The 15,646-nt window shown below is 46.4% G+C and overlaps 1 protein-coding gene across 5 annotated transcripts in view; it reads right to left on the bottom strand.

Annotated features, from left to right (window-relative positions):
- aggf1 (angiogenic factor with G patch and FHA domains 1) overlaps positions 1-1,811 on the bottom strand; it is a 49,772-nt gene extending 47,961 nt beyond the window's left edge. For 3 of the 5 annotated variants that reach the window (XM_078214947.1, XM_078214951.1, XM_078214948.1), the window contains exons 1-2: positions 1,751-1,811; positions 1,553-1,636 (exon numbers count right to left, since the gene is read on the bottom strand). The gene's annotated coding sequence lies outside the window, so the exon portion shown is untranslated. Of the gene's footprint in view, positions 1-1,552; positions 1,677-1,750 lie in introns of those variants that run through there. The other 2 variants (XM_078214950.1, XM_078214949.1) reach the window with 2 other exon arrangements.
- Between the last annotated feature and the right edge of the window lie 13,835 nt (positions 1,812-15,646).

The following is a 15,646-nucleotide window of genomic DNA, read 5'->3' as shown; positions in this document are numbered from 1 at the left end:
GTAACTTTAAAAGTGGAGTAAAAATAATGAAAAGAAAACTCTTTCAACTGTTTACAATGAGTTGGTAATTGTAAAGTATGACTGCTTCATGACCTACTTTGCCAGAGAACACAAGAAATAGGAGTAGGCCACCAGGCCCTTCAAGCCTGCCCCGCCATTCAATAATCATGGCCGATCTATACCAGCCCCAACTCCTTCTCTGTGCCATTTCCTCATAGCCCTCTATTTATTGATCTATCAAATATTCATCCATCTCCACTTTAAAATACTTCTAATGATCCAGCCTCCACCACACCTTGGGGCACAGAATTCCAGAAATTCACCACCCTCTGTGAGAAGCAACTTCTACACATCTCAAGTTCTAAATGATCGGCCTATTATCCTGTCGCTATGTCCCCTCGTTCAAGACTCTCCCAGTAGTGACAACATCTCACCATCTACCCTGTCAAGCTCCTTCAGGGTATTATAGGTTTGATTAAGCCAAGAGTACAGCAAAGGTTACTAGGCTGATTCCTGGGATGGCAGGTCTGTCATATGAGAGACTAATTTGGTTAGAATTATATTCACTAGAGTTTAGAAGACTGAGGGGGGAATCTCATAGAAACTTATAAAATTCTAACAGGGTTAGATAGGGTAGATTCAGAAAGAATGTGCCCAATGGTGGGGGGAATCCAAAATGAGGGGTCATAGTTTGAGGACAAGGGGAAACCTTTTAGAACTGTGGTGAGGAAAAATTTATTCACCCAGAGGGTGGTGAATGTGTGGAATTCACTACCACAGAATGTAGTTGATGCCAAAACATTGTCTGATTTCAAGAAATTAGATATAGCTCTTGGGGCTAAAGGGATGGGGAAAATCGGGATATTGAATTCAATGATCAACCACGATCAAAATTAATGGTGGAGCAGGCTCGAAAGGCCAAATGGCCTACTCCTACTTAGAGTTTCTATGTTTTACACCCCTTACCCTTCTAAACTCCAAGGCTCGCAGACCAAGGCATTTAGTCTTTTTTAATAGGACAACCATCTCATCCCAGAAATTAGCCTGGTGAATCTCCTTCTGATTGCCTCCAATGCTACTATATCCTTTTTAAGATGGGGGGGGGGGGGGGACCAAAACTATACATACTTCCCCAGGTGAGGCCTCACCAACACCCTGTGCAATTGCAATAAAACCTCCCTATCATTAAACTCCAACCCCTTTGGGCCAAAATGCTGTTTGCCTTAACTACTTGTTGGACCATCTGCAAAACTGTGAATTGGAACAGAAAGTAGTCTGTATAGCGTGCAACAAACAATACATTTCACTGTATACTAATGCATGTGACAATAATTAATAAAATCAAAAGAAAATACTGGGGATACACAGGGAGAGATGCAGATTAACATTTCCGGTAGATCTGAACTCAATTCTATCAGCACCAGGAACATTGCCCTGCCTCCTGCCAGACAAGCTGCCGCTCCAGTCCCAGTCCCCTTTCCTTAATGCACATTATGGGGTGTCTCGGAACCAGAGGCCCGGTGGGCTCTCTCTCTTCCCCTCTCTGGCTTACCATGAAAATCAACGAGAAGAGGCCCAGCTCCCAACTCTCCGCGCCTCAAACACGAGATTTGACCCTGGCTCTCACATGACAGACCTAAAAAAGCAAATAAATCACGTTACTGCCCAGCACCCACTACATCCTTCCCGCAAGCACAATTCATTTCGCGCTCCGTCAAACTGAGAAACAATGGCGGCAAGCCCGCTGTACTTTGCAAGCTCAACGCCGCCCGCCATCTTAGTATCTGGCCGCCTGACGTCCCCCGCAACGTGGTGACGTCACTCGAAAGCGCCTAACGTCAAACCGACGCCACGTCAATCCGCGCGCCCGTTGGCCATGGTGCCCCCTCTGCAGGACAGAGTGCGGCTTTACGCACTGAGAGGGGGGGAGGTGATAGCCTAGTGGTATTGTCGCAAGGCTGTTAATCCAGCAACTCAGCTAATGTTCCAGCGACGCAGGTTCAAATCCCATCACAGCAGATGGTGGAAATTGAATAAAAATATCTGGCATTTCATAGAAACCACACAGTACAGAAAGAGGCCATTCGGCCCATCGAGTCCGCACCAACCACAATCGCACCCACATATTTTACCATATTTTGGATCTACACATCCCAGGACACTAAGGGCAATTTTACTGCGGACAATGGACAATGATCGGGCAATGGGACCCTGTGCGAGAACCTCTCCGGCTATGTCGAGGGCATCCTGAAACCCATTGTACAAAGAACCCCCAGCTTTTGTCGCGACACGACGGACTTCCTACAGAAACTCGGCACACATGGAGCAGTTGAACCAGGAGCGCTCCTCGTCACAATGGATGTCTCAGCACTCTACACCAGCATCCCCCATGACGATGGCATTGCTGCAACGGCCTCAGTGCTCAGCGCCAACAACTGCCAGTTTCCAGATGCAATTTTACATCTCATCCGCTTCATCCTGGACCACAATATCTTCACCTTCAACAACCAGTTCTTCATCCAGACACACGGAACAGCCATGGGGACCAAATTTGCACCTCAATATGCCAACATCTTCATGCACAGGTTCGAACAAGACTTCTTCACCGCACGGGACCTTCAACCGGTGCTATACACTAGATACATCGATGACATTTTCTTCCTTTGGACTCATGGTGAACAATCACTGAAACAACTCTATGATGACATCAACAAGTTCCATCCCACCATCAGGCTCACCATAGACTACTCTCCGGAATCGGTTGCATTCTTGGACACGCGCATCTCCATTAAGGACGGTCACCTCAGCACCTCACTGTACCGCAAGCCCACGGATAACCTCACGATGCTCCACTTCTCCAGCTTCCACCCTAAACACGTTAAAGAAGCCATCCCCTACGGACAAGCCCTCCGTATACACAGGATCTGCTCGGATGAGGAGGATCGCAACAGACACCTCCAGACGCTGAAAGATGCCCTCATAAGAACAGGATATGGCGCTAGACTCATTGATCAACAGTTCCAACGCGCCACAGCGAAAAACCGCACCGACCTCCTCAGAAGACAAACACGGGACACAGTGGACAGAGTACCCTTCGTTGTCCAGTACTTCCCCGGAGCGGAGAAGCTACGGCATCTCCTCCGGAGCCTTCAACATGTCATTGATGAAGACGAACATCTCGCCAAGGCCATCCCCACACCCCCACTTCTTGCCTTCAAACAACCGCACAACCTCAAACAGACCATTGTCCGCAGCAAACTACCCAGCCTTCAGGAGAACAGTGACCAAGACACCACACAACCCTGCCACAGCAACCTCTGCAAGACGTGCCGGATCATCGACACAGATGCCATCATCTCACGTGAGAACACCATCCACCAGGTACACGGTACATACTCTTGCAACTCGGCCAACGTTGTCTACCTGATACGCTGCAAGAAAGGATGTCCCGAGGCATGGTACATTGGGGAAACTATGCAGACGCTGCGACAACGGATGAATGAACACCGCTCGACAATCACCAGGCAAGACTGTTCTCTTCCTGTTGGGGAGCACTTCAGCGGTCACGGGCATTCGGCCTCTGATATTCGGGTAAGCGTTCTCCAAGGCGGCCTTCGCGACACACGACAGCGCAGAGTCGCGGAGCAGAAACTGATAGCCAGGTTCCGCACACACAAGGACGGCCTCAACCGGGATATTGGGTTTATGTCACACTATTTCACATAAATATTTCTGCTTTTTTCCTCCTGAGTCTTTATCATGCGATCCTAGAATCAGAATTTATGTCACACTATTTGTAACTCCCACAGTTGCGTGGACCTGCAGAGTTTCACTGGCTGTCTTGTCTGGAGACAATACACATCTTTTTAGCCTGTCTTGATGCTCTCTCCACTCCAATTGTTTTGTTTCTTAAAGACTGGATTAGTTGTAAGTATTCGCATTCCAACCATTATTCATGTAAATTGAGTCTGTGTCTTATAAGTTCTGTTTGTGAACAGAATTCCCACTCACCTGAAGAAGGGGCTCAGAGCCTCGAAAGCTTGTGTGGCTTTTGCTACCAAATAAACCTGTTGGACTTTAACCTGGTGTTGTTAAACTTCTTACTGTGTTTACCCCAGTCCAACGCCGGCATCTCCACATCAATTTTAGCATGGCCAATCAACCTAACCCGCACATCTTTGGACATATTCGGAACCTACTGATTGATGACTGTGAAGCCATTGAGGATTGTCAGGAAAAATCCCATCTGACTCTTACTAGAGTCATTGCGATCACCAACAATCTGTCCTGGTTCTCACCCCCCCCCCCCCATGTTGACATTATAGTTAAGAAAGCCCACCAATGCCTCTACTTTCTCAGAAGACTAAGGAAATTTGGAATGTCAGCTACGACTCTCACCAACCTTTACAGATGCACAATAGAAAGCATTCTTTCCGGTTGTATCACAGCTTGGCATGGTTCCTGCAAGACCTTAAGGAACTACAAAAGGTCATGAATGTAGCCCAATCCATCACACAAACCAGCCTCCCATCCATTGACTCTGTCTACACTTCCCGCTGCCTCGGCAAAGCAGCCAGCGTAATTAAGGACCCCATGTACCCCAGACATTCTGTCTTTCACCTTCTTCCCTGCTGCCTTTGACTGGACTTACCTTGCATTAAGTTGATCTTTCTCTACACCGTAGCTATGACTGTAACACTCTGCACTCTCTCGTTTCCTTCTCTATGAACGGTATGCTTTGTCTGTATAGCGTGCAAGAAACAATACTTTTCACTGTATGCTAATACATGTGACAATAATAAATCAAATCAAAGATATACCCCGTTTGTTTCCTAAACTAGTCCCAAAAGCCTGCATTTGGCCCATATTCCTTTAAACCTTTCCCATCCATGTACCGGTCTAAATGTTGTAATTATACTCTTCCCTGGCAGCTCATTCCTCATAAGCACCACCCTCTGTGTTAAATCTTTCCCCTCTCACTTTAAACCTATGCACCCTAGTTTTGGACCCCCCTACCCTGGGGAAAAGACCTTGGCTATGGGCGGCACAGTGGCACAGTGGCTAGCACTGCTGCCTCACAGTGCCAGGGATCGATTCTCAGCTTGGGTCACTGTCTGTGTGGAATCTGCATGTTCTCCCCATGTTTGTGTGGGTTTCCTCCAGGTGCTACAGTTTCCTCCCACGGTCTGAAAGATGTGCTGGTTCAGTGCATTGGCCATGCTAAATTCTCCCTCAGCGCCGGAGTGTGGCGGCTAGGGGATTTTCACAGTAACTTCATTGTAGAGTTAATGTAAGCATACTTGTGACACTAATAAATAAACTTTAAACTTATCAATGCCCCGCATGACTTTATAAATCTCTATAATGTCCTTTAGGGACGGAAATTTGCTGTGCTTACCCGGTCTGGCCTACATGTGATTCCAGAGCCACAGCAATTGGTTGACTCTTAACTGCTCTCGGGCAACTAGGGATGGGCAATAAATGTTGGCCAGCCAGCGACGCCCATATCCTACAAATGAATAAAAAGAAACTTGTGAGTTTTTACAGACACACTTGCCAGTCGAGAGAAAGGGAAAAGACACTGGAAATAGAAACACGCTGTTATGGGTTTTGCACTTGTAAAGAGGAAAGGCAGGTTGACAAAGTACTGTGCACAGTTTTTGGTCTTACCCCAGAAAGGATAAAGTTGTCTTATAGGAGTGCAACAAAAATTCGCTAAACCGGTTCCTGGGGATGAGGGATTTGTCCCAGGAGTAGATTGTGCTATCTTTCCTAGAATTTAGAGGTAAGCTCATGGAAACATGTAAAATCCTGAAGGTGCTTGAAGATACTGTGTGGAAGTTTCCCCTTGACTGGGGATAGAACATGGGTCATGTAGTGTCACGGGGTCTCAGAATAAGAGGGGTTAGTCTCATAGGACTGAGGTGAGGAGAAATTTATTTACTCAGAGGGTTGTGAACCTCTGCAATTCTCTACCTCAGGGAGCTGAGGATTCTCAGTCATTGTGTGTATTCAAGACAGAAATTAATAGATTTTTGAGTACCAGGGAAATTAAGAACAATTAAAGTATTGTGAGAATGTTGAGTTGAAGTAAAAGATTAGCCATGATCTTATGGAAGGGCTGAGCTGGTTGATGGGCCTGAAGGCGTACTCACTTGGTGATACAGAACTTGAGTATTGCTTAAAAGCGATTTTTAAATTTGATTTGATTTATTATCGTCACGTGTATTGGGATACAGTGAAAAGTACTGTTTCTTGCGCGCTATACAGACAAAACATACTGTTCATTGAGTACGTAGGGGGGCAGAGAAGAAGAGGGTGCAGAATATAGTGTTGCAGTTACAGATAAAATGTAATGAAAGATCAGCTTAATACATGATAGGTCCATTCAAAAGTCTGATGGAAGAAGAGACATGCTGTTGAAGATTTTCATCTTGCCTTCACCAGGACAAATGCAAGAATGCCAAATTTCAAAAGGAAAAAAAATTATAATGCATGAGGAAAGGAATGCTGATTGGTTGGCAAGTCAGTTAAGATTGTTTGAGATGTTGCCATGATGAATATACTAGAGAGTTATTGTCCTTCATACTTTTGTTTATTTAAAAAAGGTGCAATTTCTGGATATATTCCTTTGTTTGGATGTGAACGTATGGAGCTCCTAGTGAGCATGACAAGCCTGACTGATGATCTTAAATTGACTGTTAGTGTAATTTTTATCATGAGTAAGATGTTCTTTCAGAGTCAGTGCAGAGTCAATGGGCTGAATGGCCTTCTTCTGCAACTGTAGGTATTCTATGGTTCTCTTCTCCCCTTCCTTCTCTTCCCATCACACCACACCATCCCCTCAGCAGCCCCTCCACCTCACCACCCAAATCCACCCACCCACACCACCCTCTCCGCCCCTCCCCCACCCCACATCCCATCACTCACTCACCCCCAACCCCCACTTCGAAGAAGGAGGGTTCCTGGGGCAGAGTTTGGCGGAAGGAGGGAGAGTTTGGGGGCCGGAGGGAATAAGGGAGAGTTTGGAGGCTGGAGGAGAGGGGGAGGGTTTAGAGGCTGGAGGGAGAGGTGGAGCGTTTGGAGCTGGAATGAGAAGGGCTAGAGAGCCCTCCAAATTGGGGGTGGGATTGGTTAGCTGAGCAGAGATTTAGACTGGTGATAATGGAGACACGCTTTTCGTAACTGTGGAGAAAAGGGCTTGTTTTTGGCATTGATTTTTCAAATCAATCCAATCCATATCTCCAAGAAGATGAATAGCCAGTGCAGCAAAGTTCAGTCACATCCGATTCCTGGATGATAACCAACTTACGCTTGTGTAAATTAAAGAGGACATTGCAATGTTTGATCTCAAGACTCACCATGAGTCAAATGTGTACACGATAAGGTGGGTCTAGCCAAGCGCCGGTTGAGGATTTCTTTCTTCATCTGCAGAGGGCCTCAAGGAACAGAAGGAATCAATACACATCCAAATCCCAAAGGTTTGGAACATGACTGTAGAGAGTGACACCAGTGCTGATGACATGCCCCTCACAAGTGAAGAGGGCATTGGAAGATGCTACTGCAACCAGGGTATATGTACATCCCTCTACTCATTGTTTATCATTGTGTAAGCTAATTTTGCATTACACAGACTTGTATGTTTGAACAATTCTGTGCCTAAAATCAAATAGTGCATGGAACCTTTATGCCTGTTCATTTCAGAAATGCCAACAATCTTGTTAACATCTCATATCTTTTTCCTGATAAAAGGATAAGGTCAGGTAAAGTCGCCATAGGTCCAGATGACCACAGGCTGCTCTCCTCCTCAAAGGGTAGTGATTTAACCTGAGGAACACCAATCAAGGGGTAAAGTTGAGAATGCGAGGTCTTCATCAATAACATCAGCCGGTACAGGAATTGAACTCACACTGTTGGTGTCACTTGACATCACTAACCAGTTGTCCAGCCAGCTGAGCTAAACCAACCTCGAAGATAGGTTTGCCTGAATATAGGTCATAAGAAGCTGAGAAGCGTGAAGTCCCAACATCTAGCGACCAAGAGTAATAAAGCAAGTACTTCAAAGGCAGCAATACAGCTAAAGGATTGCACAGAAGAGCTACTGGGAAGAGCTACTGACCTTTCAGAGGCTGAAGTCAGAGAAGGCAGCTCTCAAACAACAGAAGATGAAGACATGGCTACCCTGCAGCAGAAGCTGGAGTAAGTTTCCTGGATCAATCTAGGTCTCCAGGAAAAGTTGGAGGAGATATTGAGGCTCAACTGTAGGCTCCAGGACCAATTTTTCAGCACCTGAATGCAGAGCAATATATGTTCAGGTAACTGCAACCCTTATGCAACAGCTATCTTCATGCCGAGGAGTCACATAAGCTTAACTATTTTACTTGTTTTCTGTTGCAGCCCAAGGACCACAGCAATTGCACACGGGGACACTGCAGCCCATGGCCATGCATCTTGGAGCAAAATCCCAACCAGGCCTGCACAGATTGAAGATGCACCTGCATTTATTTACACTGTTGGGGGAAGCACGTGTATCACGGTGCTTCACACTCCAATAGATGGGAAGGCTTGATTTTCTGTGCCGGGTCCCATACAAAAGCATCCTTAAAAATGAAGGGTATCACAGTCTGACATTGACTGTAATTTAGTCTGCAGATCTTGCACGCAGACCATGATATGTTCCTCCCATCCCTGCTCCCCTTGCAGGTAGCAGGGCAGTTTGTAGCTCAGTGAAAGACAGTGGGTGAGTGCAACAAGCCAAAGGACAAACACACCGTTTATTTCACTTTAATGGTTTGCCTGAGTCAATAATTATGTTTTCCCTCTTCCCTCCTCAGCTGCTGCATGTTTCACTCATCCTTTGATAAGAAAAGGGGTTGAGCGAGGATGAGGACTCAAAGGAGCAAATCTGTTATATAACTGAATAAGAAATGGATCTGAAGCCTCAGCAAATCCAGCCTCAAATCAATCAGAAAGATGATTGTGTACATGAGTAATTTTGTAGTTTCTCACTTTTTCTCCAGGAATGGAGTTTTTGACCTTTTACTGAAGCCTTAATTGGGAGTTATTTTCCCCCCTGTGATCAATGAGGAATTTTAATTTTGCATGCTTGCCATTTTTCACAATGAGATTCGCACAGGTTTTAGACTTGCTTTTAATTCTGGATGTTTTGTCTGACAATCTGCAGAATCACACTTACTGATCTCAAGAATTTCTATTCAAAGAAAACACATTGGAAGGGAGAGTTATAGACATCAGTTGATGCTGGAGTCTGCACCAGCTGCGAATGTGATAAATAAATGCATGTAAGCAATAAATATAAGTGAAATATAAAGATTGGTGGATAAACTAGAAAATTAACAAGTCTGGACCAGTATTAGTTACATCACCAGTATTACTAGCATTTCCAACTGGTCTGCCTATATAACTGGCACCACCTTCTGGCTTATTGATACCATCGCCAGTATTAACTGGTCATTCCCACTGGAACACTAGTTCTGAACTGTTCTTAATCCCTCCATTCAGAACTGATTCCTGCTGGTACCAAAATTACTGAAACGTCCTTCTGCAAATAATCCATTTGAGGCCAAATCAGTGTTTTATACAGGTTTAGCATAACTTTGTTGTTTATGTACTTCATGCCCCTAATTAAAGTTAAGTTTATTTATTTGTATCACAAGTAGATTTACATTAACACTGCAATGCAGTTACTGTGAAAATCCCCTAGACGCACAGTCCGGTGCCTGTTTGGGCACACTGAGGGAGAATTTAGCATGGCCAATGTACCTAACTAGTACGTCTTTTGGACTGTGGGAGGAAACCAGAGCACCCGGAGGAAACCCACGCAGATACAGGGAGAATGTGCAGACTCTGCACAAACAGTGACCCAAGCTGGGAATCGAACCCAGGTCCCTGATGCTGTGAGGTAGCAGTGCTAACCACTGTGTCAATGTGCTGTTCCTCTGGCAATACCCCTGAGTCTGAGGTTTGGAAAGTTATGGCCAATGCCTCAGCAATTTGCACTCCCACTTCACCCAGTATCCCTGGATGCATCTTATCCAGTCTGGCGGCGGAATTCTCTGGCGTGCTCGCCCCAAGACTGGAAAATCCTGCTCGAGATCAATGGACCTTTGCATGGTCCACCCCACCAGCTACAATTCCTGTGGCGGGCCTAATTGGAAAATTCTGCCCTGGATATCTTATCAACTTTAAGCACAGACATCTTACCCAATACCTCCATCTTATCAATTTTAAACCCTTCAAATATCTGATGGAGTTTGCACGTTCTCCTTGTGTGTGCATGAGTTTCCTCCGGGTGCTTCAGTTTCCCCTCACAGTTTGAAAGACGTGCTGGTTAGGTGCACTGGCCATGCTAAATTCTCCCTCAGTGTACCCGAACAGGTGCCGGAGTGTGGCGACTAGGGGATTTTCACAGTAACTTCATTGCAGTCTTAATGTAAGCCTACTTATGACTGATAAATAAACTTGAAACTTTAAAGCTGACCTACCTCCTCTTTCACTAGGAATTGGGCAGCAGCTTCTTCCTTGATGAAGGGTCATCGACCTGTAACTTAAACTCTGTTTCTCTCCACAGATGCTGCCTGACCTGCTGAGTACTTCCAGCTCTTCCTATTTTTATTTAAGTTTTCCAGTGTCTGCGGTATTTTGCTTCTGTATTAGTGGGAAGAAATCTTCACTTGGACACGTGGTTCCTTCCATTTTGATAGTGTTAGCACAACTCTTGGGTCCTTTTTTATCACCTCTGGTCTCTCACCACAGTCTGTGAAGGCAAAGGGTCTGATTCTCCCATTTTCAGGCTGGGAAAACAGGAGTGTTTCCCGCTGGTGCTGGCAGCCTCTGTCAGATGTGATTCAACCACCTAAAAAATGCAGATGAGCTCATTTTGCGCAACCCACCGGCCAACCCTTCTGTTCTGAGACCAGGCTGCCCTCTCCATGCTTGGAGACAAACCCCCTACCCACCAACAGGCACCACCAACCCCTCACCAAAGAGGGGCGTCCACCCCACCCACAAATAACAGGTAAACCCTCCCCCCCCATCACCACGCAGGCATGAGGGTGGCCCGACCCAACCCTCCCACAGGCACCCACCTCAGTTCCCTTCCCCCCTCGGACCTCTTCCCCCTCAGGTGCCTTACTCAGCACCCCCCTTGGCAGTGCCCACAGTGCACTGTCCCCTGACACCTTGGCCTGGTGCCTTGGGCCCTGAGGAGGATCAAGGAAATGGCAAACCCAATGACCATTTGCTCCTCTGCTGCTGCCAGGCTGCAGAGGGAGGGTCCCTCTGGGGTCCTGGGGGTTGGGTGAACTCAGGCTGGGGGCAAGGTGTTGACCTCCTCACTCTCCCCCGGGATCAGAGTGTCGGGGCTGGACTGCCCCATCTAGCCCTGGCAGACCTGAAAATCATCCCTGGCATTGTGTTTCCAGGCAGCCCTGTGATCAACATCTGCATTCCTGCCTGTCAAAGAACAAAGAAAATTACAGCACATGAACAGGACCTTCAACCCTCCAAGCCTGCATCGCCCACGCTGCCCATCTGAACTAAAACCCCCTACCCTTCTGGGAACCATATCCATCTATTCCCATCCTATTCATGTATTTGTCAAAACGTCCCTTAAAAGCCACTATCATATCTGCTTCCACTACCTCCCCCAGCAGCGAGTTCCAGGCATCCACCATCCTCTGTGTAAAAACCTTGCCTTGTACATCTCCTTTGAACCTTGCCCCTCGCACCTTAAACCTATGCCCCCTCGTAATTGACCCTTCCACCTTGGGAAAAAGCTTCTGACTGTCCACTCTGTCCATGTCCCTCATAATCTTGTAGCCTTCTATCAGGTCGCCCCTCAAACCCCGTCGTTCTAGTGGGAACAAACCCAGTTTCTCCAATCTCTCCTCATAGCTAATGCCCTCCATACCAGGCGACTTCCTGGCAAATCTTTTCTGAAACCTCTACAAAGCCTCCACATCCTTCTGGTAGTGTGATGACCAGAATTGAACACTATATTCCAAGTGTGGTCAGCTGGGTAAATTCTGAAATGGCCTTGTCACTTTAACCTCCATGCGCCCCCACCCCCGGCACTTGGCAGACTTTCAAATCATTACACATTCCATTCTGCAGCAGAGATTTTCCTTTCCCCCTGTCAGAAACTGATTTGATTTGATTTATTATTGTCACATGTATTAGCATACAGTGAAAAGTATTGTTTTTTGTGTGCATACCGTTCATAGAGAAGGAAATGAGAGAGTGCAGAATGTTATGTTACAGTCATAGCTAGGGTGTAGAGAAAGATCAACTTAATGTGATCCATTTAAAAGGGCAGCAGGGAAGAAGCTGTTCTTGAGTCGGTTGGTACGTGACCTCAGACTTTTATATCTTTTGCTGCTGGAAGAAGGTGAAAGCGAGTATGTCCAGTGTGTGTGGGGTCCTTAATTATGCTGGCTGCTTTGCCGAGGCAGCAGGAAGTGTAGACAGAGTCAATGGATGGGAGGCTGGTTTGCGTGATGGATTGGGCTACATTCACAACGTTTTGTAGTTTCTTGTGGTCTTGGGCAGAGCAGGAGCCATACCAAGCTGTGATACAACCAGAAAGAATGCTTTCTATGGTACATCTGTAAAAGTTGGTGCGAGTCGTAACTGACATTCCAAATTTCCTTATTCTTCTGAGAAAGTAGAGGCGTTGGGAGTTTTCTTAACTATAGTATCGGCATGGGGGGGACCAGGACAAGTTGTTGGTGATTTGGACACCTAAAAACTTGAAGCTTTCGACCATTTCTGCAGGCGTGAGGGGGGTCTGATGGGAAAGGAGGTCTGAGGGGGGTTGGGTCACCCTCATGCCTGCATGGTGTGTGGAGGGGATGACTCATGATTTTAGTTGGGGGGTGGTGCAGGAGGATGTCTCTCTTTTCTGATGCTCCACTGAATCCTTGGAGCCCAACATGCCATAACTCCACTTGTGAGTAGCAACTGTAAAGCCTGCCTGGTGCTATTGCGCTGGTGGGCCAGGTGAATGACGGGAAGTTGGTGAATTGGCTGTCAAACCCGCTTATGATAATCATATTAGCAGATTCACATAATTATCGGGTTGCCTTCTGCTCTGGGCAAGAACCTGATCAGGGCTGGCGGAGTGGGTTGGCTGAATCCTGATATCCCTCACGGCCATTGGGAATCCCAACTTTCGGCCGACACCCCACTCACCGGGCCATTGGAATTTCCTCCGGCCATCTGATGAGGTTAGAGAATTGGGCCAAGATTAGGCGGATGGGAGAATTGGGGAGAGGGGGAATGTGTTGGGAAGTTTCAGCCTTCATATGCTACCATGGATTCTGGGGTAAGATACTGACCAGGATTTTCCGATTGTTTATGCCGGCGGGATCTTCTCGTCCCACCGATGGCACGTCCCACCGACGCGCAGCCCGCTGTGGGTTTCCCATTGGCGTGTGGTGGAGTCATTGGGAAATCCCATTGACAGCGGTGGGACCAGAAGATTCCTCCGCCGACCAACAACATGCCACCTCCCGCCGTGAGAAAGACCGCTGGTAGGCCAGAGAATTCCGTCCACTATTCCAATCCCTAAATCCTCACCACTCTATAACAGCATAGACATTTTGCAGGACACAGTGCAGAGGTTCATCCCAAACAAAAGAAAGGTTATCAGAGGGGGGATTAGGCAGCCATGGCTGACAAAGGAAGTCAGGGAATGCATCAAGGCAAAAGAGAGAGCCTATAATGTGGCAAAGAGTAGTGGGAAGTCAGAAGATTGGGAAGGCTATAAAAACAAACAGAGGATAACAAAGAGAGAAATAAGGAAGGAGAGGATCAAATATGAAGGTAGGCTAGCCAGTAACATTAGGAATGATAGTAAAAGTTTCTTTAAATACATTAAAAACAAACGGGAGGCAAAAGTAGACATTGGGCCGCTCCAAAATGACGCTGGTAATCTAGTGATGGGAGACAAGGAAATAGCTGAGGAACTTAATAAGTACTTTGCGTCAGTCTTCACAGTAGAAGACATGAGTAATATCCCAACAATTCAGGAAAGTCAGGGGGCAGAGTTGAATATGGTTGCCATCACAAAGGAGAAAGTGCTAGAGAAACTAAAAGGTCTGAAAATTGATAAATCTCCGGGCCCAGATGGGCTACATCCTAGAGTTCTAAAGGAGATAGCTGAAGAAATAGTGGAGGCGTTAGTTATGATCTTTCAAAAGTCACTGGAGTCAGGGAAAGTCCCAGAGGATTGGAAAATCGCTGTTGTAACCCCACTGTTCAAGAAGGGAACAAGAAAAAAGATGGAAAATTATAGGCCAATTAGCCTAACCTCAGTTGTTGGCAAAATTCTAGAATCCATCGTTAAGGATGAGATTTCTAAATTCTTGGAAGTGCAGGGTCGGATTAGGACAAGTCAGCATGGATTTAGTAAGGGGAGGTCGTGCCTGACAAACCTGTTAGAGTTCTTTGAAGAGATAACAAATAGGTTAGACCAAGGAGAGCCAATGGATGTTATCTATCTTGACTTCCAAAAGGCCTTTGACAAGGTGCCTCACGGGAGACTGCTGAGTAAAATAAGGGCCCATGGTATTCGAGGCAAGGTACTAACATGGATTGACGATTGGCTGTCAGACAGAAGGCAGAGAGTTGGGATAAAAGGTTCTTTCTCAGAATGGCAACCGGTGACAAGTGGTGTCCCGCAGGGTTCAGTGTTGGGGCCACAGCTGTTCTCTTTATATATTAACGATCTAGATGACGGGACTGGGGGCATTCTGGCCAAGTTTGCCGATGATACAAAGATAGGTGGAGGGGCAGGTAGTATTGAGGAGGTGGGGAGGCTGCAGAAAGATTTAGACAGTTTAGGAGAGTGGTCCAAGAAGTGGCTGATGAAATTCAACGTGGGCAAGTGCGAGGTCTTGCACTTTGGAAAAAAGAATAGAGGCATGGACTATTTTCTAAACGGTGACAAAATTCATAATGCTAAAGTGCAAAGGGACTTGGGAGTCCTAGTCCAGGATTCTCTAAAGGTAAACTTGCAGGTTGAGTCCGTAATTAAGAAAGCAAATGTAATGTTGTCATTTATCTCAAGAGGCTTGGAATACAAAAGCAGGGATGTACTTCTGAGGCTTTATAAAGCACTGGTTAGGCCCCATTTGGAGTACTGTGAGCAATTTTGGGCCCCACACCTCAGGAAGGACATACTGGCACTGGAGCGGGTCCAGCGGAGATTCACACGGATGATCCCAGGAATGGTAGGCCTGACATACGATGAACGTCTGAGGATCGTGGGATTATATTCATTGGAGTTTAGGAGGTTGAGGGGAGATCTAATAGAAACTTACAAGATAATGAACGGCTTAGATAGGATGGACGTAGGGAAGTTGTTTCCATTAGCAGGGGAGACTAGGACGCGGGGGCACAGCCTTAGAATAAAAGAGAGTCACTTTAGAACAGAGATGAGGAGAAATTTCTTCAGCCAGAGAGTGGTAGGTCTGTGGAATTCATTGCCACAGAGGGCTGTGGAGGCCGAGACGTTGAGCGTCTTCAAGACAGAAATTGATAAATTCTTGATTTCTCGAGGAATTAAGGGCTATGGGGAGAGAGCGGGTAAATGGAGTTGAAATCAACCATGATTGAATGGTGG

The sequence above is a fragment of the Mustelus asterias genome, chromosome 6 (genome assembly GCF_964213995.1).
Source record: "Mustelus asterias chromosome 6, sMusAst1.hap1.1, whole genome shotgun sequence".
Lineage (NCBI taxonomy): Eukaryota > Metazoa > Chordata > Chondrichthyes > Carcharhiniformes > Triakidae > Mustelus > Mustelus asterias.
Note: the sequence above shows the minus strand (reverse complement) of the source record. Positions and strands in the feature narration are given on the sequence as shown.